General features: G+C 51.1%; 1 non-coding gene across 1 annotated transcript; it reads right to left on the reverse strand.

Moving 5' to 3' along the window:
• Positions 1 to 3,651: 3,651 nt before the first annotated feature.
• Positions 3,652 to 3,811, reverse strand: LOC116460556 (U1 spliceosomal RNA). The gene has a single exon (XR_009211421.1). It is a non-coding gene; the product is annotated as a U1 spliceosomal RNA (small nuclear RNA).
• Positions 3,812 to 4,915: the final 1,104 nt, after the last annotated feature.

Raw genomic sequence — 4,915 nt, forward strand, 5'->3', positions numbered from 1 at the left:
CACTGCAACCTCCACCTCCCAGGTTCAAGCAACTCTTCTGCCTCAGCCTCCCTATTAGCTGAGATTACTTACAGGCACCCACCACCAGGCCTGGCTAATTTTTTTATTTTTAGTAGAGACAGGGTTTCACCATGTTGGCCAGGCTGGTCTCAAACTCCTGGCCTCAGGTGGTCCACCCGCCTTGGCCTTGGGTGACAGGGGGCTGGGGGCGTCTTTCACCCCAAGTAGGCAGGTCTGGGACTATAGGCATGAGCCACCGTGCCCGGCTTCATTCAATAGGTCTTTAGACTGGGGTGTGATGGTAAACAAAAGCAGACATTCTGCCTGCTCTCAGGAAGCTTCTAGTGGAGACACAGATATTATTCAAATTTTCATATCCAATAAAAGCAAGCTCCAACCAACAGGTTCTTGCTGTGAAAATTGTAATCATGGGGGTTTGTTGTAAACATAGAAATGAGAGAGTCTGCTTCCTGGAGGAAGTAATGATTGCACTGGGACAGAAAAGATGAGTGGGAGTTAATTCAATGGAGAGAAGAAGGAAAAGAGGTCTGGTCAGAGGGCACAGCATGTGCAAAGGCCCTGGGGTGAGGGTTGGGGTCATGGTGAGTGTGAGGACTGCTAGTCCTGCTCCTGAACTCCGACCAGCCCTCCCTGGCACGCAGCCCACCCGTCAAGACTCCCACCACTCCAGTTTGGAGCCGTCTAGCCAGCCCTTCCTGCATCATGCTGGAGGCCAGCCATCACCTTCTAAGTGGGTCCCAGCCTCCCACAGCTCCAAGGAACAGGGTGGGCTCAGGGGACTCTTGAGGGAGACCTGAAAAAAACCCCAAAGCTGGAAGCTGCTCCGGGGACCAATAGGGGCAGTCTGGTGGGAGAGGAAGCGGGGTAAGTTCCCAGTGAGTCTTTGGAGAGTAACTGAGTGCACCACGTGAATGAAGCCTCAAGGGAGAGGGGGGCTTGAATAGTCACCTCACCCCACCACGAGGGCTCTGACTGGGAGACTTGCAGTACTGAAGGCACACAAATTAACTCCCACTCCTTGACTGCATGGGAGGGCAATGACGAACGCAGGCCAAGGACAAGCATGGAGAGGAACATTGCTGTTTGGGGCAGCTTCTCAGCTTGACCCTTTCAGGAGGCCACTGGGCATTTGGAGAATGAGGTTCTGAGGAGTCACACCGTGTCTTTGTGTGGGATCCGGAGAGCTTTTGGGATCAGTGGACAAGATCCTAGACTCCGAATGGCTGAAAGAGGGGAGAGGCAGAGAGCAGAAGGAAGAAAGGGAACCACCTCTTCATTGGTTCCCCATGCCTCCTCTCTGCCCTGTTTACAGAAAACAAAGTGCCTTTGGTTGACTCTGGACTGATTCCCCCAAAGCAATTAGAGCAACCACTGTCAATTCTCCAGGAAGAACAGCTTCCCCCTCCCCCATCACGCCCCCTCCCTCCAGGCAGCAGCTGAAGGCCCAACTGGGGGCCCCATGCTTGTGTCTGTAGGGATCTGCATGCCTGGCCTGTCCCCAAGCCCCCTCCCCCACTCCAGCTGGCACTGAAAGGGTGCCCCATAGCTATTCAAGTTTCCATGAACTCAATCTAATCAAGCATTGAGGACTGTGTCATCCTCATTACTCTCCCTGGGAGCATCTGATTAGGAGGAACATCACTGAATGGGCCCCTCTGATTCCCAATGGGAAATGAGCCCCTCCCTGCCTGACCCCCCATGCCTGAGGTAGGCCTTTCAGCAGAACCACCCGACCAGAGGCTCTGGACAAAGATGATTTGGATTCCCTGAGCCTCCTTTCCGGGGCAAGGGTGAGGGTGTGTGCACAAATCCCTGTTGTGCCCTGTTGGGTTGGGGGGCCTGCAGGATGCCACCACCCATCTGCCATGCTGATTAGGTCCTGGGGCTATTAGACAGGAGAACCGCTGAGGGGCAGGATGACATGACCCAGGGGCCAGGGGCTCAGGCAGGGACTCAGCGCCTGACAGAGGAGGTGACCCCCACTGATTTGTTTGGGGCCTCTTACCCCCTCAGCACCTGCAGCACCACTCACCACCATCTCTTCTACCAGCCTCATGTACCACTTGGGTGGCAGGGGGCTGGGGGCATCTTTCACCCCAAGTGGGCAGGTCTGGGAGTGTGTTGGAGCCAGCTCATAGGCTTGCGAGAGCAGATGGTTAAATATTCAGGAATTTAGTGAGCTGGTTGTTAAACACAGCCATCATTAAAATTAAATTAAATTATATGGACAGGGTTTCTCAACCTTTTGTTCATCCTTGCCTCCTGAGAAGATTTTCAAGACATTATTCTCCTCCAATCTCCTACCATCACTGTCCCATAAAATTTTAATATCGCAGATACTGTATATCTGCTTAAGTACTGGATAGATATCTGTGCTTTATACATAAAATGATTAAGTTTTTTGCTTTTTTTTTGAGACAGAGTCTCACTCTGTTGCCCAGGCTGGAGTGCAGTGGTGCGATCATGGCTCACTGCAACCTCCACCTCCCAGGTTCAGGTGATCCTCCCACCTCAACCTCCAGAATAGCCGAGACTACAGGCGCGTACCACCATGACTGGCTGATCTTTGTATTTCTTTTGGTAGAGGCAGGGTTTCATTATGTTGCCCAGGCTGGTCTCAAACTCCTGGGCTCCATCGATTTGCCCTCCTCAGACTCCCAAAGTGTTGGGATTACAGGTGTGAGCCACTGCACCCAGCAAGATTTTTTGTTTTGTTTCTCCACTAAGAATCAGTTTTTGCCCCTGTTGAGAATGCATGCTATAAACTCAGAATTAAATAAATTATATTCAAAACAAAGGTAACATATACTCACAGCACAGCACTTCCTAGTTGCTTTGCTGCACTTTACTATTATTGATTTTTTGGGGTCATGGATATACCTTTTCTCCCCTGGAGAGCTGGTTGTGCAACATTTACCAGCACCCCATTGAACGGGTCTTTTGGTGAAACAGTAGGCAGCATGAGAGGTGACTGATTTTAGTCAAAGAAAGATGGGTTTGTCTAGCAAAAACCTCACTCGAAGAAACATGGGAGGACCTGGAGAATTCCAGTGGATGCAGGGAAGAAAGGAAGAGGAGCCGGAAGAGAGAAAGGACCCTCTGATGCTGACTCCATATTGGCAGAAGGGTGTCTCTCTGTGGACAGTTAAAAATAGCGGGAAAAATATACCGTGCCCTCATGCGCTAGGAGTGTTTGTAACTAGCAATTGCTTGTTTCTTCCTCAGGTACACACCTTATACACCTTTAAAGGTCAGGGGCATAAGACTGAGACCCACTGCCCTATTTCCTCCCACGGTCTCGTGTCTAGAGGGTCCTATGGATACCTGGAGATCTTCATTCTGAACAGCACGCTAGGCCGGATGGGGAACACGGAGGAATGAATGGCCCCGCCTGGCCTTGAGAAGAGAGAGAAGACAAGCCTTCACATGAGATAAACATGTGAGCACTGCATCCTTCCTCCTCTCCAGGACTCAGTCCCCGGGCCCAGCACCCCAGTGACATGGGAGGAGTTCTCAGTGGGCCCTTTCAGCTCCCACCGTCCCAGCCTGGAAAGCTCTCCTCTTCCTTCCATCTGGACAAAGCCATGAGGACCAGCCTAGGCACCTCCTCCTGCCACTCCTCTGGCCTCACTCATCTCCTATCTGCACAGCAGGATGGCCTTTTATTTTCTTTGAATTTCTTTTCATTTGGGGAAATCGCAGGGGTCAGCACATCCAGAATGCAATGGATAAGCCTCGCCCTGGGAAAACCACCTTCATGATCATAGTATTTCCCCTGCCAGGTAAGTATAGGATGGCCTTTTAAAACTCAGCCCACCTGCTTCAACCACAGCAAGGTGACATGTGAGGGGCAAAGTGTGAACCCAAATGCTGTGACATTCCTTCTCAGCTGGCAGACCACTGGCCATTACCAGCTGCTCCCAACCCCAGCCTCCTCATTTTTTTTTTTTGAGACAGAGTTTCACTCTGTCACCCAGGCTGGAGTGCAGTGGCATACTCTTGGCTCACTGCACCCTCTGCCTCCTGGGTTCCAGCAATTCTCCTGCCTCAACCTCCCAAGTAGCTGGGACTATAGTCGTGCACTACTATGCCCGACTAATTTTTGTATTTTTAGACCAGGCTGGTCTCGAACTCCTGACCTCAGATGATCCACCCGCCTCGGCCTCCCAAAGTGCTAGGATTACAGGCATGTAATCCTCCTCATTTTTTTTTCTTTTTTTATTTGAGACAGTGTTTTGCTCTTGCTGCCCAGGCTGGAGTGGAGTGGTGTGATCTCAGCCCACAGCAACCTCCACCTCCCAGGTTCAAGTGATTCTTGTGCCTCAGCCTCCGGAGTAGCTGGGACTACAGGCATGCACCACCACGCCCAGCTAATTTTTTTTTTTTCGTATTTTTAGTACAGATGGAGTTTCACCATGTTGGCCAGGCTGGTCTCGAACTCCTGGTCTCAGGTGATCCGCCCACGTCAGCCTCCTAAAGTGTGGAATTACAGGCGTGAGCCACCGTGCCCAGCCTCATTTTTTTTTTTTTTTTTTTTTGAGATGGAATATCGCTTTGTTGCCAAGCTGGAGTGCAGTGGCTTGATCTCGGCTCACTGCAACTTTTGCCTCCTGGGTTCAAGCGATTATCCTGCCTCAGCCTCCCGAATAGGTGGGACTACAGGTGCCTGCCACCACGCCCAACTAATTTTTGTATTTTTAGTAGAAACGGGGTTTCACCACGTTGGCCAGCATGGTCTCGATCTCTTGACCTGGTGATCCATCCGCCTCGGCCTCCCAAAGTGTTGGGATTACAGGCCTGAGCCACCGTGCCTGGCCTTTTTGTTTTCTTTATTTTCCAAAACTGTTATCTTAGACTCTTCATCTTTAAAATAGGAATAAGGCTGGGCACGGTG

This window comes from Hylobates moloch, unplaced genomic scaffold, assembly GCF_009828535.3.
Source record: "Hylobates moloch isolate HMO894 unplaced genomic scaffold, HMol_V3 SCAFFOLD_20, whole genome shotgun sequence".
Taxonomy (NCBI): Eukaryota; Metazoa; Chordata; class Mammalia; order Primates; family Hylobatidae; genus Hylobates; species Hylobates moloch.